Genomic DNA, 25,870 nt, shown 5'->3' with positions numbered 1-25,870 from the left:
GATCTGCGTTTTCAGTTCATTTTGGATGTATTTTTTATGATGAGCATGAAAGTGATGGCCATTGTACTTCTCAGACTCTTTGATGTGACGGGAAAGGTGGTTTTGATAGGCAGCATGAAAGTTTTCTACAACTTTCCAAGAGAATATTCAACAGCGGGGAAACTTTGGAGACCGTTCGCTGAATACTGAATAAGACTGAAGCACATACAAAGGGCAGGAGGAGTACATGTGCGTGGAGAAATGGATCTATTTATGTCTGTATTGGATGCGGAATTAAGGTAGGTTGACATCATGAGTGAAGGCCATTTAACAAACAGTTGTCTGACATTTACTTAAATGTCACAGATGTCTATTTGAGATTTCACCCATGAGTGCTTAGGAAAGATGGTATTTCATGCTGAATGAATATTGGTTTGTTTCTGCCTTTAAAATTTCAGTTATAGCCTACACCAGTCAAGGTATACAGGTGAAACATATCACTGTTATACATGTCCTAAAGTCTTCAAAATATTTTGTTTCCAGTTTTAAAGGGTCGCAAAACACCAAAACACATTTTTTGAGATGTTGACAGTCATATATATATATATATATATATATATATATATATATATATATATATATATATAGAAAAAAGATCTTGAATTAGGATAAATTATGATAATAATAATGACATATTACATGCAGTTCACAAATTAGTATCTTTAAAAATTATTGGTGTGAGATGCTCAATAAGTAAATTAAGTCTTAATTTAAGCTGAAAAAATGTAATTTATGTTTAAACAAAATTTAATATTCTGTCTAATATTATGAAAATTAGATTTTCTAAGGCCCTTGATGCACTGTAAAAAATCTCACCTTACATCAATTAATTTAAATATATTAACTTTATGTAACTTAAAATGTTAAAATCTGATTAACTAATTCAAATAAGTTAAAGCAACATAAAATATTAGTTGTCTGGACTTTTTGTCATTAATTTTTTTTACAGTGTAGATTTGGTAGTTTTGAGACACCTGCCTTTACCTGCGCATACACTTTAATGATATCTCCATCTGGTTTTAATATGGAGTTGCCCATAATTTCCAGGTATGAGATTTTCCACAAGGTTTAGGATTGTGTTTAAAGAAGATTTTGACCTTTCTACTAAAAAGAGATTTGTGAGAGACCAGTGAAGTATGAAAAGGCCTGGCTTCCAATTCTTGCTTTCATTCATCCCAAAGGTGTTCAGTCAGGTTAAGGTCAGGACTCTGTGCAGGCCTTTCAAGTTCATCCACACTGAACACATTGCTTTGTGCATTGGTACGCGGTCATGTTGAAAGGAAAGAGCCATTCCTAAACTGTTACCACAAATTTGTGAGCATGAAATTGTCTATAGGGGTGTTCGTCCTGAAGAGTTTAGCTCCAACCTTAATCAAACACACCTGAACCAGCTTAAACAAGCTCTTACTAAATATAATAGAAACCTCCTGGTAGGTGTGTTAAAGCAAGTTGGAGCAAAACTTACTTGACCTTCCAGGAAAGAGTTTGGACTTCCCTGGTCTAAAATGCCTTTTGTTTTCTTTCACTGGAACTTAAAGGGCAAAAACAACCAACCCTACCTAATCCCCTATCCACCAAACCGTTCTCCTGTTAACCACCAAACCCAGACTTGTGCATCTGATTGTCAGATAAAGTAGAATTGTCACTATAGAGAACATGTCTTTATTGCTCTAGAGTCAGTGGCAGTCTGCTTTACACTAATTTTGTTGGGCATACTACTTATTTAAAATGATCTGAAATAATGACATTTCTAAGATCTTTGGGGAACAACCTAATCCGCTTGTTAAGCCGTGACGTATGAAATACTATTTCCAGGTCCAAGTCGCTACTTATTTGAATTGAGAAAATGTTCGTTTATGGACACTTTTTTTGTCATATCACACTTTAAAGTGAATTTTATACATAAAAAAAATTCTAGTGTACACAACTGTCTCTGGGTTGCATCACAAATATCAAAACTTTACCAATTTATAAAACATAAGCCACTTTCTGGCCATGGGATATCAGGCATGGATGGATATATTTAGAGAGAGAGAAATAGTTGAAGTCAGAATTATTAGCCCCTGTTTATTTTTTTCTCCCCCGGTTTCTGTTTTATGGAGAGATTTTTTTTCAACACATTTCTAAACATAATAGTTTTAATAATTCATTTCTAATAACCGATTTATTTGATCTTTGCCATGACCAGAGTAAATAATATTTGATTAGATACGCTTTAATGCAGCTTAAAGTGACATTTAAAGGCTTAACTAGGTTAATTAGGTTAACTAGTCAAGTTAGAGTAATTAGGCAAGTTATTGTATAACGATGGTTTCTTCTGTAGACTACTGAAAAAATATAGCTTAAAGGGGCTTATAATATTGACTTTAAACTGTTTTTTAAAAAAACAAAAACTGCTTAAATAAAGCAAATAAGACTTTCTCGAGAAGAAAAAATATTATCAGACATACTGTGTATATTTCCTTGCTCTGTTAAGCATCATTTGAGAAATAATTTAAAAAAAAAAGGAAGAAAAATTCAAAGAGGGGCCAATAATTCTGATTTCAATTGTGTGTGTGTGTGTGTGTGTGTGTGTGTGTGTGTGTGTGTGTGTGTGTGTGTGTGTGTGTGTGTGTGTGTGTGTGTGTGTGTGTGTGTGTGTGTGTGTGTGTGTGTGTGTGTGTGTGTGTGTGTGTGTGTGTGTGTGTGTGTGTGTGTGTGTGTGTGTGTGTGTGTGTGTGTGTGTGTGTGTGTGTGTGTGTGTGTGTGTGTGTATATATAAATATATATATATATATATATATATATATATATATATTGTGTGTGTGTGTATATATATATATATATATATATATATATATATATATATATATATATATATATATATATATATATATATATATATATTGTGTTATTGATTTTCGCTTTGTAAATGCTTATTATTACCATTTGTTGAGTCTCCCCATTCAGTTTAATAAAGCACTTGGACCTGGAAGCTGTTTCGCGTGAAGTCATACTTAACAAGCGGATTGTTTTATGTTAAATGTCCGTTAACCTAATTGATTAGTGTAGAGGCACTCTGCTTTACACCACTGCATCTTCGATGGTATAAGGCTTGAAAAAATCTGCTCAGCCATGGAAAACCATTTCATGATGGTGTCTACACTGTTCTTAAGCTAAGCTGAAGGCCACAACGTTTGCATCGATGTAGCATAGGTTTTTGACTGTACAAAAATTATTGCTATTTTTACCTTACTGTGAAAGGTAAGTTTATGGGCTTGGAGTATAGGAATAGACGTTAATAAATAAATGCAATAAGTAATATCTTAAATAATCAAGCGATTGATTTTTATGCACTTATTGCTATGGAAGATATTGGAACACTGAAGTTAGTGATTTAGAAGGTGTTCTAAAACTGATGTCAGCACGGTGTATTTGTTATTGTTTAATAATAATTTTGCTGAATTGGACATTTCATGTGATAACTTAAGTGAGTTTGTTTCTCATGTACTAGAACTTGATCAAAACTTAGTTCACTAATAATTTTTCCCCCTCAAAAATTTAAGTTACTGTTAATTTGTACTTGCATATAATTGCATAACTTTTCATTCAGAAATGAGAAACAGAAACTTCAGAAACTTCTTTTTCACAAGCTGTATGTACTAGAATTTCATCTTTACATCTCTCAATTCTTCCCTTTTTTCGAAGAGATAAAAGTTATATTCAGTTATATTAACTGAAGTTAATTCACATTTTCTGAAACAACTATGGTAATACTTTGTTAGAAAGACAACTAACACAAATTATCAGTACAAACTTTAGAAGTAAAATAAGGTAAACAATTAAGAAAAACATTTTGTGATGATTTCCGACATGCAAGTTTGTGTGTGTCAGTGAGAATCATAATTGTAATTCAGAGACGGGCTGTTTTTATTAACGTGTCTGTGGGTGAAATGCTGAAGAATAATCAGTTTGGACTCTGGCTGCTTGTGAAGCTTGCCTGCATGAATGATGTTTGTGTGTGTGATGTGAATATGCGCGATGTTTCTGGCAGCGTGACTGACAGTCTTTCTAAGTGGCGCTCTCGTACACATCGTACCACTTGCATAATAAAATGTATATCTGTCAACACGCACAGCTTTACATGTTGGAGATTGTGTCTCCAAGTCTTTATAAATCTCGCCAGGCAGAAATACATCATGTTCCCGTAAGATTTTGCCAGTTAGAGGAAAGAATAGGGTCTTGTTAGTGAAGCTGTTAACAGAAAAGGAGATCTCATGAGAAAACAAATGATCGGGTCACTTTCTAACAGGATGATATGGCATTATGTGTGGATGTCTTTTCTCGATGTGTCTTTTTTTTCTATGTTTAGCAGTGATTCTCAAATTGTGCTCAAAGGTTTTTTGGCCATATTTCACATGTGCTGCCATCAGACCAGATGCCTTGAGCTCCACAGTCACACACACAGACACACAATTTGAAAACCGCCATAATATAATTAGGAGTTAGAAAACTTGTAATAGACACTTCATTGATTACTTTGGTATTTTTTAAGCTATAGTTTCTATTATTAATGTTATTGATCATAACAACAGTCTTCGTGTGTTTTTGTGTGTGTGTGTGTGTGTGTGTGTGTGTGTGTGTGTGTGTGTGTGTGTGTGTGTGTGTGTGTGTGTGTGTGTGTGTGTGTGTGTGTGTGTGTGTGTGTGTGTGTGTGTGTGTGTGTGTGTGTGTGTGTGTGTGTGTGTGTGTGTGTGTGTGTGTGTGTGTGTGTGTGTGTGTGTGTATAAATAGATATAGACACACACAGTTGTCAACATTTGAAGTGGATCAAAAAAATTTGCATCAGACAATAATGAGTTTTGAATCATTTATATGTAGATAATATTAATAAACATTAAATCCAAAGTTTGATTGATTTATTATAGTAGTTATTATTAATTTAATTAGTACATTTTGGATGGTTGTGTATGTTGTGAGTAGGGTTGGACTCTAGAGGAATGCCGATTAATTGACAGAATACTGATAGTGTGAGTATACACAGTTGTGTAATATTACTGACCTCGTCTATTTTAATTTTTAATCTACACAGAAACAATAGCTTTATAAACATCAACCTGTCTGGGCACTACAGGTGAAAATTAGCATTTTTGCTATAGCTTGACATCATGCATCTTGCCTAATTAGATTTAAGGGCCATTCTTCAACTATGGGCACTTTTAGCTTTTTAAAGTTGATTAAAAAACTTGTTTAAAACTAACGTAACATAAGTTTAAGCAATAGTTTAAAGATCTGTAAAAGGACAAACTTTTTTTTTTCATCGTGAACTGAACAATTCCACCACATCTCATCATACAGCTTTTATTTCAAAATGAAATAAATGGTGGCTGTCAAACACTGTCTAAGATAATTTTTGTATGTAGTTTAATCAATCTTTCCACAATATTTATAATAATGATACATTTTTCAATTAAATAAATTAGTTGTATCCTAAATTGTACACCTGTCACACTCTTAATTGTCATATTAATTTGGTTAAGAGTTTATTACAAAATAAATAAACTGAATATGTATATAAAATAGAGCATGAACTCATACATTGTGAATACACTTTTAATGTGTGATGAGAACTTTTAAAATGTATATATATTTTTTTTTAAATGTATGTGGTGATAAAAATGACAGTGGTGGAAATGACATTTCAACAGTTCATTGTAAAAAAATGAAAAATAGCTTCACAGATTACTTTGAATTGATACTAGCCTTTCATGACTACAAAACACTCTTATTCACCTTGATTTGTTTGTTTTTTAAAACATCCTTGAAGGTACAACATGTTTGGACATGACGTAGAATAAATGTATTTCCTTATCAAGCAATATTTACCTTAATTTTTCTTCAGATGTCGTTGATAAAAATGTAAATTTCCTCCATCTTGAACATGTTCTCAGATGGCACTGTTCATTTTTATAGAAACCACCTAAATAATCTTTCATACAAACCTTTTTAAAGCGACATTACAGTGTTGTGGTGGAAATGACACTGATGCTGTGCGACTGCTATATTCTGTATAAAAATAATATTGATAATAGTCTCACATTAATCACTATAAAATATTAAAATTATTTCACTAGTGCTTAATTAAAATACATTAATAGATACCAGATAAATAATATTTTAAAATGGTATTTTCATTGAAGTTTAAAACTCTGTGTGTGCGACAAGGTGAAAACTTTGATTTTGACACCTAAAACGAGGTTGAATAATATTCAATTCAATTCAGCTTTATTTGTATAGCGCTTTTACAATGTAGATTGTGTCAAAGCAGCTTCACATAAATGGTCATAGTAACTGGAACAGTGTGGTTCAGGTTTTAGTGTTTAAGTTCAGTTCAGTTCAGTTTAGCTCAGTTCAGTGTGATTTAATCATTACTGAGAGTTCAAACACTGAAGAGCCAATTCATCCATGCGTAGCTCTACCAATCCTGAACCATGCGAGGCAGTGGCGACAGCGGAGAGGGAAAAAAAACTTCACCTGATGGGAGTGAAGAAAAAAAAAAAACCTTGAGGGAACCACTCAGTTGGGCACGACCATTTTAATTTCTCCGCTGGCCAAAAGTCTTGTGCAGAGCTTCATTCGCCGTGGTTTAGGCAGGAAGAATATGAAAATATATAATAGAAAGTTAGTAAAAAAAATTGTAAGTAGTTTTTATTGTTAGTTTAACAAAGAAAGAGGAATTAAAACAAATTTATAGATATTTTGGGATATTTGATCAAAGGACATAAAAGTGCCCATAGTTGAAGAATTACCCTTATATAAATTTGTTGTGTATACAAAAATAAAAATGAAACAAATTTCTTGTAATGTGGTGTAAAGAAGAAGAAATTATACATACAACTTAGTAATATATAGACATCAATAATAATAATATGAATCGTCCTAAGCCAAATACTGGCTTTATAGACCTTGACCTTGATAGGCTTTTGCATTGAAGCATGTTTTATTATGCAGCCGCCTTTATCTCTGGCAACTTGCCTTCTATCTCTAGGCGTTTTTCTTCCATCCATTGAAATATAATTTGGCTGCTGTGCCTTGTGCATTTATTGGTCTCACCTTCATTCTACCTCGAGGAATCAGAAATGACCTGGTTTGAACATGTTGTCCAGCTGGTGTTGTTTCGGTCTAGTGCTTAAGCAAGGTTTTGGTTCAAAAGTTCATGCATGAATGTGTGCAGCCATTAGACCTTTAGAGTAGTTTTGTATGGTCAATCAAAAATTACAATTACGTCACTGGTTACTCAACAATGGCATTTCAAACTTTTGTTAGGACAATAGTGGGGACTTATTTTTTTTTTATGGCCGACATTGATCACCATTTAATTAACCTAATTCTTGAAATAAGGTGTTCTCCGACAATTTAAAGCCCTGATTGCATTTTCAGTTCATAAATCCATAGTAGTGAATGTTGTGCAAAATTAAGGTTGCCAAATTCTAAGTTTTCATGCGAAATTGGCCACTTGCCGCAGGTCGTTTTCAATCCCATGGGTTAAAGTTTTGGTGAAAAGGTGAAATATTTTACTCTACCACATTTATATGCTGTCATTCTTAAAATAAAATCATTTTTATGAAAGCTAAATCTTTATACCTACTACAGTTATTTTTGATCAAGAAACTGTATAATGCGACGTGCCATATATTTTTGTGACAATCTGTCAACCCAAACCGAACATTTATTACTGTAAGTATTGAATACAAAATATGTTTAATTGAGATGCAAAATAAGACAATTAAATCCTGTTTCTGACAATCTGAACAAAATTAAGTTTACAATGTGAACAAACGTCTGTCAAATGGGTTGAAGCTCGTTTTTCTGAGCCCATTGGCAGATATTTGATTTTGATTAATAATTGAACTCCTTAAATTTGGATATGTTTTATGTGAAAAGAGCTGTTTGTGATTTTATTTCTCAAGATAATTTATCTGTATTTAAGAATCTTTAGATATTTGCACTGGAGTGCATTAAAAAAAAAGTCTAAAATTGTCTTGTGTAAATGTAAAATTTATATTTATTCAGTTTTTAAATTAATTTCAGTAACATTATTGACTAATATAAAAATTTCATATAATTTATTCACAATACAGTTTGTAAAGTAATATTTTCTGTCTTTTAGTAGGTATATTTATGAGAGACTTGCTTTGTTTATCAAATAAAGTGGATCTAATTGCATTTGCATTATTAATATAATTAATACAAGTTAAAAAGGTATTATTTTTTTTACTTCGTATATGAAGTTCTTAGTTATAATACTCTCAAAATCATTCCACATATATCTGCAGATTTTTTTTTACAAAATTCTCTGCAGAAATAGCAGAAAATGCCTGCAAATTCTGTTTGGTCCTACTAATAAGAAAAACAATATGAAAAACAATATATATTTTAGTAAGTTCAACTTAATTTTTTAAGTCAAACTAATTTTAACTTGAAGTTTTAAGTCTTAATTGATGTACATTGAAAAGATTTCTAAAGATAGACTGATTCAACCTAAAAACTGAAACAAGCTACTATTTTGTTTTGTTTACTGCATACAGCTCTGTGCATTCATTGGCTACTCATCTCAATGAATCAGAAAAGATCCTGTTTCAGCATGTTGTTGTCCAGCTGGTATAGTTTTGGTCTAGTGCTTAGGCAGGGCTTCGGTTCAAAAGATCATGCATGAATGTTTGTCGACTTTTAGAGAACCTTTGGAGTGTTAAATCAAATTGAAAATTACTGAAGATGTTTCAAACCTGTTTTAGTGCACTAGTGATGCTCATAAATAATGAATAAAAAAGATATATATGATCCTGGAACACATCACCATGTTGCACAGGTATTTGGTAATACCCAAAAACGTATTATATGGGTCAAAATTATAGCTTTTTATGGCAGGAATCATTAGAATATTAAGTAAAGATCAGGTTTCATGAACACATTTTGTCAATTTCCCACTGTACACTCAGAAATAAACATGAGTTGTCACTGGGCTGGTACCTTTTCAAAGGGTACAAATTTGTACCTATAAGGTCCATATTAAAACCTCAAGGGTACATAATAGTACTTAAAAAGTACAAAAGTGTTCCTCTTCAAAATTTTAGGTACTAATTTATACTTTTGAGGTACCAATATGGACCTTTTAAGTACAAATGTGTACCTTTTAAAAAGGTAGCATCCTAGTGACAGCTCATACCTTTATTTCTGAGAGTGTATATATCAAAACTCAACTCATGATCAGTAATGTGCATAGCTAACAACTTAATTTGGACAACTATAAAGATGATTTGTGCAGTATTTATGTATTTTTCCAGATTTTTGTATCTCTCATTTATTGTCCTTAGCCATAACAAACCATACATCATTTATAGCTTATTTATTCACATTTTAAAAGATGTATAAATCTTAATTTCTAAAAATTGACCCCCATGACTGGTTTTATAGTCGAGAGTCATACTACTGTATATTAGCATTCTGTCTAAATCTACTTTAAATCATAAGAAAACACGGTTTGAACAAATAATACATTACATAAGGTTTGTCTTTGAGTGAACTAAACCTATGTCATACCTTTCTTCCCAATTAAATACAGTATCTATCCCCTTTCCTTCTATTTCTTTTTATATTCTTTTCCCCACTTATTCTCCATTCATACTTAAAGGGATAGTTCAGCCAAACATGATATACTCTCCTTCAAGTGGTTCCATACTTTTATGACTTTCCTTTTTCTGTTGAACACATTGACCTACATAGGAAAAACAAAAATACTATGGAAGCCAATGGTTACAGGTTTCCGACCATTTTTTAAGTAACAAAGAAAGGGGTGAACTATCCCTTTAACCTCTTCATGACTTCCGTCATAGGAACCTCATATAACCTGATCATGACACCACATGAGGGCAGCGTTTCTCACTGCAATAAAAGAGAAACACAAAGAAAATGAGCTTTGTTTGGAATGCAACATACTGCGTACTGCATGCGGCATTGGATACATATACTTGTACACTGCATGGCTACTCCCTTTCATATGCATAATTGTATGCAACAGTCTCATGGTTCCCAGAATATAGTTGTTAATCAATATGCAGGCTTCAATTTAAGTGTTGCATGTTTAAATTCAGGTCCCAGATAGCACATCTATGACTGCAAGATGAATTTTAATCAGCATCTACCAAAAAAAACCTCTCTAAAGCGTCAATTTTACATACATTGAAGAAAATGATTTGTTGGATTTACTTTTTTTTTAGGTAAGTAGTTGCAAACACTTTATAAGGGCTTAATTTAAATACATTTAGATGAACATTACAACATTTAATTTGTTTAAATTCAGCTCGTATAAATTGTGTTTAGCCACTTACCTTTAAAATATGAGAAAAATATGAAATATATATTCAAAATCTCCATTACATCTGACAATAAAACCATAAGCATGAAATATTACTCTCAAAAAATATATTATTACATTTTAAATGTGCTTATCATTATCCAATATGTATGTTATAAATATTTATACAACAGTTCTGACTGGTTCTCGAATCGGATTGGCTGATATTCTCGTAATAACAGCACTCGTACAGCCTCTTCACCCTTCTGTATTACTCCGTCCATATAGAGTGATGGCAAATCAATAAACTCACTACAGTTTGATTAATATTGCAGCTGTTGGACAACAATGTACTTTTTACTATATATATGTATGTATGTATATATATATATATATATATATATATATATATATATATATATATATATATATATATATATATATATATATATATATATATATACACATACATACACACACACATGTATACAATTTTGGAGATTCTCCGCATTTGAGGCCATCAGCCTGTCACACCGAGCAGACCAAAGACGGTTGATGCTCTGCCACAAGATGGCGACAGAGACCGCATAATAAGCCCTAAGAGAGAAAAACAGTGTAAATTTCAAACTAAAGCTGATCAAATCATTATAAAACAGGTAAATGACATTCTAAGTCAATCTCTCTTTTTTGTTTGTTCCAGTGCTGTTTATATCATAGTGATCTGCTAGTATATTGAGTGTGTGAGATGGGACCAAGTGTGCCGCAAGCCTACGTTTGAGTGAAGGTTTCGGCCGTTAGATCGCCCCCTGGGGGCTGGCTGCAGTACAAGTCATAAAGCCCGCCTCCTCCGTGTTAATGAAGGAGACTTGAGCCCAAATAAAAAAAAATATTACACTTGCAATAAAATGTCCCGAAAGATAGTTCTGGTCGATTAAGGCACTGGTTATTGTGCTGAAATAGGTGCAGATCTTTATTTTTGTAAACAGTTTGTTTTTACATTTTACATTACATTTAGCAGTAATTTAATGCTGGGCGTGTCATCGTGATTGACAGCTGTGATTGACAGTTTCTCAAAGCGCGGCGTCTGAGCTTCGGCAGGAGACTGAAGTAGACTGAAGTGTTATTATTCGATTTCTGTGTTATTTTACCATGACAAAATGAGTTCAGCAGTAAACTATAGTTTCTGACATACATGATCCTGGTGGAACACTGTTTATTCGCTAAGTTCAGGGCTTTTTTCGGGCTTTATTAGTTTGCTGATACACGCCTAGCCACCCAGATAGCAAAACACAGTTCCGGCTAGATTCTCGCCTGCCGGAGACTTATCTCTTAGAGCTCAGACTGACTAATGTTACCTCTGCTGGACCTACTCCGGATGCCTGGACTCACTACCCAATTCCAGCCCGAGTCAATCGAGCCAGATGCGGCGGCCGAGCGAGCAGGCGCTGCCGCATGCGAGCCGGAATCAGCCCGCGACGCCGCGAGTAAGTTATGCGCTGCGGCCTGGAGCTGGCGCGATTGAATATATAAAACCCTCATATTTGTTAACGTTATTACATCCATTTGTGTTGATATGACAGCAAACGCATGCTGAGAAGTTCGGGGGGCGTAGTTGATTTTACATAAAGCGTTTGATTGGAAGCTCGACTCTGCTCATTATCGCGGCTCCTCCTCTGGCTCCATCAGACAATCCTTCTGCGCATGTCTGGCTCCAATTTCAGCAGTCTTTTGCGACAGTTTTTGCCCGTCAAGCAGGCGTTTTGCCCTCAAGGCGTTCAATGGGAAAAAGGGCTGTCGCGTCGTCCATATTTTTTACAGTCATTGGATGGGACTCAGGAATCAGGAATGGATGTATTTTTTGTTGGCCACTCTTTGTATAACCCTGAGTTACTTTTCGGTTGGCCAACTGCTTCTAACTAGTCTCCTGTTTTCGGTATTGCAGACTATTTTAGTAAACAGAAAGAAAGAGGAAATGCCTGCATGCGTTTAGCATTTTTCCTTATCGTGAACACAACAGTAATCTGGTAGTAATTGCGTTGCTTTGGCGCTTTCAGGGTTAATTATTGTGATTTCCCAATTGAAACCGGGAAATACTGGGAAATCTCTGTAGACTGATGGCATTTCATGCCGTACAGCTTTAAAATCTTATAGTGTGAGTAAAATAACCTGTTTTATCATCACTTTAGACAACATGCTAGAGAATCATTTAAACACTAGCTCTAAAGTGACGTTGGTGAAGTAGCAACGGTTTCTGCTCTCCTGACGTCAGCTGCACATGTGAAGGAACGGTGGAAAAAAGTAGTTCCTCTTACAAAAGGACTTTTGGACTCTCTGTGTTTGATTTACTTTTTTATATATGCCGAACTGTTGTATAAACGCAACATCACACTCATAGCAGTGCGATAAGGCTGTATATCGTGACTTGGACAATGCACGCCTCCCACCAGTGCCGATATACAGCCATATTGCACTGCTACTCGTGTGATATTGCTCATGTATATTTCTTTATATAAATGGCAACTTTTTGGGGGTAAAATGCAGTATAAAGTGGTCTGAAGTGTTGTGTTTTGACGGGGTTAAAAAATGGAAACGTACAGTTAATTTAACTTCAGGCTATTGATGATGCTAGTGACTTTTTTGTTTTCTTTAGCTGAATGTTAAAGCTCCCATGACATTAAAATAAAGTTTTTAAAATGTTAGTATTAATATTGTTCATTTTTAGGATATCTACAAGCTAGTGTGCTTGAAAACGATTTATACAGTATCTGGATCCAGAAGATATAAAACTAATATAAACATGTAAAGCTTGAAGTTTATCATTTCCGCTTAAATGGATCAACGATTTTATTCACGTCACCTCATACTTCAATATATCATCAAATCATAACCAATCCAATGCTTACTACTATCTGGCATGCCCCGCCCCCTTCAAGATGCTTCTCTTTTGCTTTTCATTTGATGCACTTGATAGCTCAACCACTCTCAGTGGCAGAGTGGTGTTTAAAACAAACGCTATTGGCTGTTTTTTTAAAAGGGAGGAGCTACACTATATCCTGCCCTTTCTTCATGTTTTAGTTGAGATTACGTCGAACATCAAATAAAAATCCACATTTCAAAGCACTTCATGGGCCTTTAAAGAAGATTTTTAGCTGAATCGCAAATGCAGTGCAACTCAATAGTCGTACGAATGAGCAACTACATTGAAAAGTTACAAGTTGTTTGTGAGTTTGCTGTGGAATCAGAGGTCAGACAGAAATGCAAGAAAAGATTAAGCTAGAATTGTGTCTCCTACGGTAGAGGAAGAGAGTCTTGCTGATCCTGACAATGCCAGGCTAGATCAATCTCAGGGGATATTGAGGGCTAAGCTTCAGTTTGCTCACTTGTCAAAGAAACTGCCATTAATCCAAAGCTTTTCCAAAACCTCTCGAGGCGTCAACAGACGGACAAGTCAGATCAGCCTTTCTTCATTAGTTACAGCTCATGTAAAAGATATTAAAGGGATAGTTCGCCTAAAAAAAAAAAAGTAAATTCTGTCATCATTTCCTCATCCTCCAATTGTTGAAAACCTGTCTGAGGTTTTTTGTTCTGTTGAATGCAAAAGAAGATACTTTGAATAATGTTGAAAACCTGTAACCATAGACTTCCATAGTATTTGTTTTTCCTACTATAGATGTCAATGGATTTCCAGTTCATTCTTCAATATATCTTAAATTGTGTAAATATTAAGCAAACAGTGAGCAAATATTTATTTTCAGTTTTTCTTTTTTCCCCTCATACCTTTAATGTTGATCCTATAGTGGAATTGAATTAAACCCTTTAAGGTGCGATCTATAAAAATAAAAGGTTTTGGATTGAATTGGTTTGTATAATGATACTATGGCTATGGACAAAAGATCAACCAAGGGTGCGTTTCCCACAACGACATAACTCATGGCCAAACTATCATAGTATGATGCATCATTTGGGAAAAGAATGATGTAGTGATGAGTGTTTCCCAAAACCATATTCCATATTCCATGCTAAAACATAAAAACCACTTAGCTAACACGTATTCTAATCTCATATATAAATTATATAAATTGTTAATAGCTGTAATTTACTGTAGGCTATTAATTAAGAAAGTAGTAATAATAGTAATAATAATTATTATTAAGTAGGATATTGTTTATTTATTTTTTGTTTTATTTATTTTTAAGTCTATTTTCTTTATCTGTGACACATGCAAACTACTGCAGAAATGTTCTAACCACTAGGCCCTTGTCATATACAGTAGGCTACAGACATATTTCTTAATAAATAGCCTACTATAGATTTAAACCATTAACCTATGGTATATGTTTTGTTTTCACAAGCTTCAGAGACATAACGTAAATTCCGCATTTAAATAATAGGTCACTTATACATTTCGCCATGAGCCATGGCTCCGTTCAAAATGGCATATGTGTTTGTAAAGTGCACTAAAAAGGGAGCTCTGTCGTCAATATGAAAATTACTAAAACTGAACTGTAAAGAAAAATACTTTAAAAAGCAAATTACACCTAAGAGAAATGACTTTAATGGCTTTTTTAAAATCATTTTATAATCAAATAAATAGAGCATTGGGGAATAATTGGGAATAGAACACAGCCAGGTACTATGCTTCTAACTACAGCTCTAGAGGTGTAGTTGCAAGCATAATGGTTTGCAACCCAGTTTTTTAATATTTGTTGGAATGATGGTTTTGGAAAACGCCAAATCAACAAATTATGTTTGTAACGACGCAACTTGCAACCTTAGTTGGCTAATGATGGTTTTGGGAAACGCACCTCATGTGATTAAAGAAACTTTAAAGAGTTAAGAAACTTTATTAATGGCTATCAACAACTCTGACATAGGGCCTGCGGGCCAAAGTTGGCCCTTTGTATCCTTTAATTTGGCCTGTCAGAGGAAAAATGATTGGAAAGGGTTGGGCAATGCCTTTAACAGAGATTCTCATTAATGTAACCTTTTGTTTGTTTGTTTGTTTGTTTGTTTGTTTGTTTGTTTGTTTGTTTGTTGAGCTACAAAAAAGCAAACAGCATTAAATGTTTCAGTTAAATGTTGTAAATGAATTAGATTTTTAAAAAATGTACAAACTGTCATCTAACATATAGAGGACAAATCAGAAGACATCAGCGTGCAAATCAAGGCAAAGACAGGTTCAGCATGACTAATGTATTCGGCTTTGAACTTTTTATACGTTTTATATGTGGATTTTTTTATAGTTGCATTGTAATAAGTATGTTTAATTAATATACATTTCCCCAAAATTTGAATGCATTAGTAAATACAGTTGAAGTAATTTTTTTCTAATTATTTTTTTAAATGAGGAAACTACCCATGGCAACTTTAAGGTAATACAGTTTGCTATATTTACTTTCGGCCCACAGCTCTCAATCAAGCTTGGATTTTGGCCCTTCATTAAAAAAAGTTTTGGCACCTCTGCTTTAGAGGTACTAAAAGAAAATGCGGTTGTGTTAAAATCAAAACAATCTTATTGGAAAAATGTGCCCTGGTGTACATGTTTGAAAGCTGAGGTATATGTGCTTGCAGGTACATATGGCTGCAGAAACCTGGTAAAATGAAAGACTAAAAGGTCACGGTAGAAGCACATGGCCGTGATGGCTGTTCTGTTCTAGTTTGCTTTTGAAAACACTCTCGGTTGGGTTTAGGGAAGAGGGTAGGTGGGTCAGTCGATTTAAAGCTGATATATTATGCATGACTACAGCCCTCTGCGGGCCTCACTAACACCACTTCCAACAGCAACCTAGTTTTCCCATGTGGTCTCACATCCAGGTAATGACTAGGCTCAACCCTGCTTAGATTCAGTGAGTAACCGGTCTTGGTCTGCAGGGTAATGTGTGCTGTGGCTTAAAGCTGTGGCTTAAAGTAAAGTTACTACTCGCTTTTTACTGTGAGGGTACATATTTGTCAGTTCTCAAAAATGTACTCCTGGGCACATATTTCCAATGAGCCTGGGTTGCTTAAAATATGGCATGATAACTATGATAACGTTGATTCTTGGCTGCCTGTTCATTTTAGAGTTTAGTTTAAACTTGTACTTTTTGTTTTTACATCTCTAAACGGAATGACTTTCGTTTATGTCAGTGAGCTTGTATCAGCCTATCAGATACCTTTGGTCCTACAATCAGGATTTTTTGTGCACATACAAATCAAGACTTAAATGTACACTGTAAAATTCATTCATTCATTCATTTTCTTTTTGGCTTAGTCTCTTTATTTGTCTGGGGTCACCATAGCGGAATAACCCACCAATTTATCCAGCATATGTTTTACCCATCACTGGAAAACACCCATACAAACTCATTCACACAAATAAACTATAGTCAATTTAGCTTACCCAATTCACCTGTACCGCATGTCTTTGGACTGTGGAGGAAACCGGAGCATCCAGAGGAAACCCGTGTGAACACGAGGAGAACACGCAAACTCCACACAGAAATGCCAACTGACACAGCTGAGGCTCAAACCAGCGACCTTTTTGCCGTGAGGCGATCGTGCTACCCACTGCGCCACCTTGCTGCCCCACAGTAAAATTAGTTACTTTAAAAAAAGGGAGTAAACCCGTTGCCTTAAAAGCAACAAGTTGATTCTACTTTTTAAAAGAAAGTCAGTAAACCTTTGTCAAAAAACATTGACTGTTTTTAGGAAAGTCACATCGTGTCAATGGCTTACAGTGTCTGGGAGATCATGACTTTAAAACACTCACCAGCTACTTTATTATGTAACGAATTTCTAATCAGCCAATCACATGGCAGCAACTCAATGCATTTAGGCATGCAGACATGGTCAAGACGATCTGCTGCAGTTCAAACCAAGCATCAGAATGGGGAAGAAAGGTGATTCAATTGACTTTGAACGTGGCATGGTGGTTGGTGCCAGACGGGCTGGTCTGAGAATTTCAGAAACTGCTGATCTACTGGGATTTTCATGCATAGTCAAATGCCGTGTTGATGCCAGAGGGCAGAGGAGAATGGCCAGACTGAGGTATGCAGAAGAGCATCTCTGAACGCACAACACGTCTGACAGTGGTCTGCAGAAGACCACACTGAGACCACAAACTGAGGCTAAAACTTGCACAGGGTCCATAAAATTAGACAATAGAAGATTGAAAAAACGTTGCCCGGTCTGATGATTCATGATTTCTGTTGTGACATTCAGATGGTAGGGTCAGAATTTGGCGTCAACAACATGAAAGGATGGATCCATCCTGCCTTGTATCGACAGTTCAGGCTGGTGGTGGTGGTGTAATGGTGTGGGAGATAGTTTCTTGGCACACTTTGGGCCCATTAGTACCAATTGAGCATCGTGTCAATGCCACAGTATACTCATCTTCTGATGGCTACTTCCAGCAGGATAATGCGCCATGTCATAAAGCGCAAATTAAAGTGAGTACAGTGACAATGAGTTCACTGTACTCAAATGGCCTCCACAGTCACCAGATCTATGCCACGAAGGATTAAGGAAGTTCTGAAGGCAAAAGGGGGTCCGAAGGTGTACCTAATAAAGTGGCTGGTAAGTGTAGTCTTTCATACTAAAATAAAGATGTTTATTTGTGTTATTATTAAAGGCGTTCAGCTTATAGAAGATCCGGCTGTTTCTTAGCATGTTTGTTGTTGTCTGTTTCTCTTTCTGCTTATTTGATGGAAGCACGTCAGTCAATGAAAGTTGTTCAGAACTATCATCCAAAAAAATTAGCATAAGTTAGAAGAAGTTTTACATCTTAATTCTGTCATTTCAAGTCTACATAATGCTAAAATCCAATGAGTGCTGTCTGATCATTTGTTCAATCAAAGCGAGTGAGTGATTAATGCTGTGATTTGATGTGACAATGTCGCCATCTTTGATCCGTCGTCTCACTGTTTAGCCTATCCACCTACTACTTTTCTCCTTTCCCACAAGTCAGAGCGAGAGAGATTTGTATTAAGCAGGGCGCCAGGGATTTTCTGGCAGACACCGCGAGATGATGTGACAAAGAGGAGTATTGGAGCACTCCGTGTCACTTCGGGCTGTTTCTTTGAGCGCCATATGCCGAAAACCCTGCTGTATAGCAGAGTACACAAACTTTGGAAGCCCGATTTCACCCAGTCACAGCTCTGGGAACAGTTTGAACGGATCCCTGCCATGCTTGCAACAATAATTATTTCATGCCCCTGGACTCTAACCAAACTAAGCCCTTGCCATCTCATTTGACAAGTAAAAAAGAGAGAGACAAAACGCAAAGACAGAGGGAAAAAAAGAGAGAGAGAGATGCCTCTGGTTAGGAGGAAACCCCATTTCCAATGTCACTGTGTGTATAAGATGTCAGCCCGTGCACCTGAACCAGTCCGCCTGTCAAAGTTGCTGTCACAGTGGCTGAATGTCAGAGTGTAAAGCAGATGGAGAGGTTACAATGGCTGCTTCAGACTTTAGACTGACGGGAAACGGTTTCAGGGTAAGAACCATCAACTCACATTCTGGCTGAGGGTGTTGGGCTGGGCAGGTATTAAGAGTCTTGCATTGCTAATTAAGTTCAAGACTTCACTCAGCGTTGATAATGAGAGACTTAGAGCAAGCTAGCATGTTGTAAAAAACTTTTAAAGGGAACAAAATGTTCTACATCTCGCTTTATGCATCCTTTGATGTCACTATAAAACAAGTTAGCTATTACATGTAGCCTATTAAGACATTTATACAGAACTACTTGAATCTTTCTTTTCACATTATTTTCTTTGACAATACTTCAGTTTCCTAAAAAATTTTTTAATTTAATAAATTGCTACAAGTACAGTGCTCAGCATAATTAAGTGAACTCCATTTTGAAAATGAATATTTTTTTTTATCAATTTCTCAATAAATACATGTGTTTTAGTGCATTTAAACAAAACAGATTTATTAAACAGATGTATTTAGTAAAATAATATTTTAGTCACCAAACATGTTTAGAAATTGATAACACAACAAAATTATTTTCAAATCTTTCTGCTTCTTGATTTTTGCCTCTTTTTTTTTAAATTCTTATTCAATATTTTCTCTAACATATAAATTTGGGTGTACTAGTTTTTGGACCGTTATCGTAAGATATGTTGTTTGATAAGCTCCATATTTAGCTTCAGTACTGACTAATCTAATGTATATGCACAAATATAATATTGTATAGCTTCCTATCAAAAATAAGAATTTAAAAGAGAGATGTAAGGGCTGTACATATGCTGAGCACTGTAAATGTATTTATTTTTTAATCAGGTTCGACATCTTGCTTTATATATTCTCTTATGTCACGATAAAACAAATAATTAAACATAGACTATTAGGAAATTTCCACAGAACTAAATAAATCTTTCTTCTTACATGATTTGCTTAAAGAATACTTCAATTTCCTAAAAAGAAAATCAATCAGTTAATAAACTGCTACAAGTAAATAACCTATATAAGAATCTACATTATTTCTTTAAAAAAAAACACAAAAAAAAAACAATTTCTTTAAAAAATAAATAAATTCATCATTCAATAAGCATTTAAATGTAAATTTAGGAAGCAATAGCTTTTTCTGAGGAAACCATGCTTGGTAGCAACATGTCACTATAATACAAATTTATTAAGAAATTATTATTATTATTTTAAATATTATTATTACTAATAATTGCTTTAATAATTTGACATTATTGTATCAAATTATTAATATTATTGGCATTATAAATATAAATTATACATTTATATAATTTAGCTAATTTCCTTAAAAATACTTCAATAAAAAAAAAAGATTAATAATTTAATAAATTGCTCAATGTGATTTTGGAGCACAATCATGAGGAAACCATAATGTCACTATAAAACAAATGAATAAATGTTTTAAAAAATCATTACAAATATAATTAAACCTTTCTTTGAGTTAATTTTATTTTTAAAAAATACTATAATTCCTTTAAATACAAGGATTAATGAATTGATAAATTGATAAATGTGATTTTTAGCATAACAGTTTTTCATGTTTTCATGCTTGGCAGCATTGTGTCACCATAAAACAAACAAACAAAAAAAAACTTTCTTCTAAGTTATTTTCAGTTTTAAAAATCCTTTAATTTCTTTTTAAAAAGATCAATAATTAAAAAAACTGCTAAAAATGACCACAATAGCTTTTGACGAGTTAATCATGCTTGGCAGCGTTATGTCACTAAAACAAATGATTAAATGTATTAATAAATTACTACAAAATTAATTAAACCTTTCTCCTGAGTTAATTTAATTTTTTTAATCCTTCAATTTTTTTTAAAAAGAAAAAAAATATTACTGAATTAATAAACTGCTGAATGTAATTTTGAACGCAATAGCTTTTATAAGGAAGTCCTGCTTGGCAGCGGGCGCGCGCCACGTATCGTGCCTGCGCACAAGTCAATCATCCTTTGCCTTTTGTGAACGTCAGAAACTGCTCCCGTCAGTGCTCATCCATCCGTCAGGGCTTCCCTTCAGTGTTAATAATACGCTCCAGCATCCCTCATACAAGGTCGTTGCCTTTTGACTTTCCGCCTGATAATAAACAATGAGAAAAGTCGCGTGGCTGCGCAGTGGAGGCAGTCATTGTGTTCCAGCCTCCCCGCGAGGACGCGGACGAGACGCGGTAAGCGCTTGAAATCGCAGTCTTTTCATTGCTGACTGACAGTAGGATGGGAAGCTCGCACGTGTTCACTTTGGGCGCGCGATTGAAAATGACACTGCGAGCGCGCGAGAGATTTTCGCCAGGTAAAAACGGGCACGAGCGCAAAAATGAATCCAGCGGCGAGCGGCTATCAGCGGTGATTTCTGCAGCACAATGACTGGATTATTCCGGCGTGATTTATGAACTGAACGACAGGTTGGAAACGAGCGTTAACCACAACCACAATACGCCCTACAACAGCGTTTGTTGCCCAGCAACATGTCAAAAACGGACAGTTTCAGGTCTCGAGAAGTCTTCATCGGCGGGCAGACCGAGGCGAAGGCGAGTCCGACAACCAGAGACTGAAACACCGGGACCTTCCGTCATTTGACCGGGCATCCTTCTCCTTAAAGTAATCATCACAGACTCGCAGAGCGGTGAGAGTCATCTTTAAGTCATTTTTGCCTTTTACTACGAGGAATTTAGTGTAAAGAAACAGCGTGTGAGAGCGCGCGCGCGTGCGTTATCATATTTTGGCAAGGCTACGAATAATTGTAAACCAATTAAGAGCTTAATGAATAAATCCATGCCATTAAACATGGTTTCATGTGAACCAGGACACATTTATTCAGTGTTTATCACTGTAAAAGACAACTGCGCTCTGGAGCGCACTTTTATCCACAGGTTTGGGTTCAGCGTTTTTGCTGACAGAAACAAAACGGCTCTATAGACTTCACATTTAAAAACTACAATGCTTCTGCTTAGTGTCAAAACATCCAAAGCTAAAACTGAGTATTTTAGCTTTGAAGAAAGATATTTCTTTGCTTCAGAGAAATAGCCATGTCTAAAAATACTTTCACAGAACATTAAACGCTTTTCTTGCTCTTTCTTTTTTTATTTGGCCATTTAATTCATTATTTTCTTCGAGTATTATGAATTGATTACCTTTAAGCAGCTAAATAGCTTGTTTGTTCCTTTCTTTCCTTCCATCTTTCTTTTTGTGTGTGTGTTTGTTTCTATAATACTGTAAATGTGACCGCGGACCACAAATCCAGTCATAATTGTCAATGTCTTTAAATTGAAATGTTTACATCTCGTGAAAGCTGATTAAGTTAGCTTTCCATTGATTTATGCTTTGTTAGGATTGGACAATATTTGGTCAAGATATAACCATTTAAATATCTCGAAGCTGAAGGTGTGAAACAATCTAAATATTAAGAAAGTCCCTTTTAAAGTTATGCAAATGAAATGCTTAGCAATGCACATTAGTAATCAATTTGTTTTTATATACACTCTCAGAAAAAATGGTACAATTTTGTACCAAAGAAGGTATAAACCCTTGTCACTTGTGCAATATCTTTTTTTATGGGACAGAATTGTACCTTAAGATAAAGAAACAAATGTGTGCCATTGCAGTTTGTACCTTTTAAGGGCATGATTTATCCCATGGGAAACCAAAATGTCCCTTTGGTTTTTAAAACCTGCAATTTCTGAAGGAACCACCACAGTGACAAAACACTTTGTACCTTAACAGTGTCAAATTGTTTACGTAACATTTATTTAAAATGCCTTAAATGTTTAGATGACAATAGTTTTATGTTTTACCAATTGTTTTGTTTTATAGAACTTAACAATTAATGTTTAAAAATTTCTTTAAACATATACTTTTAAATGATGATTCATGGATGAAAATGGAAATTACTCATAAAATCACTTTGCCTTTCCAGTCATTTATTTTCATTGTTATTGTAACAAAGAAGGGGTTGTAAAAGTACCGTAAAAGGTACAGAACAGTGTCATAAGTGGTCTTCTCTGTACCACATAAGGTACAGCTTTTACAAAGGTACAAAACTGTTCCTTAAGGAACATTATTTGTACCACATGCACCTTTTTTTCTGAGAGTGTATTTACAGTTGAAAATGCACATATCTTCATGGAACATGAACTATTTTACTATTCTAATGACTTATAATGAATAAAATGAATATCATTTTGACCCATATAACATATTTTTGGCTATTACCTAAATTTACCCATGCAACATATTATATAAGAAGCACAACAAAATCTCAAATCAAAAGGTTTTGCTTGAAATCAGAAGCTATTTGTTAAAGCTGACCACCCTCCTTTGTCAAGTATCAGATAATCTCATAAAATCATTGTTTTGAAGAGGATTATGCTTGTCGTTTTGTGAAAGGCAGTTGAGTGTAATTTTTTTTCTTCATGCTGTAAGTGAGCAGAGTTATTCAGTGTTTGTTCGCGGTCAGTCTGTTTAACGTCTGCTAAGAGGACACCATGTTTTCCAGTGAAATGTACACGGTACAGTACTGCTGTTCGGCTCACTGCTCCACAGCAACAAGCCTTGCAGGTATTTGTCACAGTTGTGCAACATAAACATCTGATTAAAGCAATTAGCTGATATTAGAGCTTGAAAAGGATTTCATTAGCAGAGGTGAGGTGGTGGTGCGTAAAAAGCACAAAATACCTCTTGTGGGGTTTTCCACTTTACTCTTCATCTATTGTTGCTTTTTTATACGGCCTATTGGCACTTTGTGTATCTGGAATTTTCATCTGATTTTAACTTTACAATTGCTGCTTAAAATAATAATAATAATCACAGTGCCTTTGCCCACTGATGGATTTATGGCTTTTATGGGCTTTCATACTTTGTTGGCATGTTAAATGTGTCATCGAGGACTTGAAATATCATATAAAAAATATATAACTAATCATTTTTGGATGTTTACTTTATTTCATTCTTTGTTAAGGGTCATTTTAAATCAGATTTTTATTTCTGCCATACATTAATGTATGGGGTTTTAATATTTTAGATTCCGCAGAGCCCAACATATGATCGTTCTTGAGCGAGGGACCTCCATCCTAAAATGTAAACGGCATCTGTAGAGTTTTGTGCGTGAAGACCCAATTTACACTGTAAAGAAAATCTGAAGAAATAAAATTATTAATGGGCCAAAAGTATTATTAGGGGAAAAAATTATAAAAGAATACATATTTTTCTACTCATTTAATTAATGCATCTGCTAATTTTTTTGTTCATTTATTTATTTTACATTTTGGATTACTGGTTTAATTATTACAAATATGATTTTAATGGATAATTAACACAATTTTGTATGAATTGTTTTAGAAATATATTATCTATCTGTCTATCTGTCTGTCTGTCTGTCTGTCTGTCTTTATATTATTTATTTGTTGTTTATGTAGTTTTTATTGTAAATGGAATGAAATGAATGTAGAAACAACATATTATTAGAAGTGAATCCATTTGTAAATGAAAGAAATAATTACCAGTTTGAAAGTAGATGATTAGTTTGTACATACGAGATGCAGAATCGGACACTCAAGACTCTCATATTTATTGAAAGGGGAAAAAAACAGGTCTGTGACTCGTGTAAGAAAATTTTGACGATAAAACATAGTTTAATAGAATGTGTATTTTTTTAATGATAGAGAGTGTTTTTATTCAGGAGATATTTTAAAGGAAATGTTTAAAAAGGTGCCTTCTGGAATTTTTTTTGGGATATTTATCTTTAATCAAACTAAAAGATTTAGTGTTTGTTTGTTTTTTGTACAATGTATGTTTAAGAAACCGATATGATTGTTATATATTGTTTAATTTGTATACATTTTGCTATGAATATAGCCAAAGCTGCTGATATGCCATTAAAATATAAATAAATAAAATAAATAAATAGTTTTTATTGTAATTTCTCAATTTAAAAACCCCTGCCTTTAAATTATTTATTAAATATTTAGTTAATATATTTAATCAGTACATTATTCACCCTTTTCTAGACTCAATTAAAATCATTTAGAAAAATGATTTAAAGCTGATCATCTAAAAATATGCAATTAGCTAATCATTTCATATTGATCACTGTGTGAAAGTAAATTTAAAATAATAAATTAAATATTATTAAAAACAAATACATAATTCATAAATGCTCAAGGTTGAATAGCTGTTAATTAAACATTTTATGTGATTAAAAGAACTCATCTATTTTAGTATTAATATGGATACATAGTAGGGCTGCACAATATATCGTTTCAGCATTGATATCGCAATCTGTGTGTCTGCAATAGTCACATCACAGAATCTGCAATGTTGAGTTAGGATCATAGTTGATCAACTGTTGAGAATACATTAAATTTGTGGAGTCACTGCAAAGTATAACCATAACAGAGTCAAACTTTATCATTTGCATGTGTTTACGAGGCATTTCAAGAGAATGAGGTGGTGCTGCGTAAAAAGTACAAAATATAATAATATTTTAGATGCCACAGACTCCAACATCGTTCTTGAGCGAGGGACATCCATCTTAAAATGTAAACAGCATCTGTAGAGTTTTGTGAAGAAAATCTGAAGAAATACTATTATAAATGGGCCAAAAGTATTATTTAAAAAAAAAATAATTAAAAGAATACATATTTTTCTTCACATTAAATTAGTGCATCTGGTGATTTGTTTGCTTTAATTAATGAATAATTAATTTATTTATTTAAAATTTGGGGTTACTGATTTAATTACTACAAATATAATTTTAATGGATAGTTAACACATTTTTGTATCAATTATTTTAGAAATATTATAATTATTGCCATCTATCTATCTATCTATCTATCTATCTATCTATCTATCTATCTATCTATCTATCTATCTATCTATCTATCTGTCTGTCTGTCTGTCTGTCTGTCTGTCTGTCTGTCTCTGTCTGTCTGTCTGTCTGTCTGTCTGTCTGTCTGTCTGTCTGTCTGTCTGTCTGTCTGTCTGTCTGTCTATCTATTTTTATTGGAATTTCTCAACTTGAAAATGACTGCCTTAA

At 34.1% G+C, this 25,870-nt stretch overlaps 1 protein-coding gene across 1 annotated transcript in view; it reads left to right on the top strand.

Annotated features, from left to right (window-relative positions):
• The first annotated feature begins 21,045 nt into the window (after window positions 1-21,045).
• gjc1 (gap junction protein gamma 1) overlaps window positions 21,046-25,870 on the top strand; it is a 68,060-nt gene continuing 63,235 nt past the window's right edge. Inside the window, exon 1 of the mRNA XM_087244136.2 lies at window positions 21,046-21,463. The gene's annotated coding sequence lies outside the window, so the exon portion shown is untranslated. The remainder of the gene's footprint in view (window positions 21,464-25,870) is intronic.

This window comes from Danio rerio, chromosome 3, assembly GCF_052040795.2.
Source record: "Danio rerio strain M-AB ecotype USA chromosome 3, GRCz13ab, whole genome shotgun sequence".
NCBI classification, from domain to species: domain Eukaryota; kingdom Metazoa; phylum Chordata; class Actinopteri; order Cypriniformes; family Danionidae; genus Danio; species Danio rerio.
This window is presented reverse-complemented; position numbering and strand designations above follow the sequence as displayed.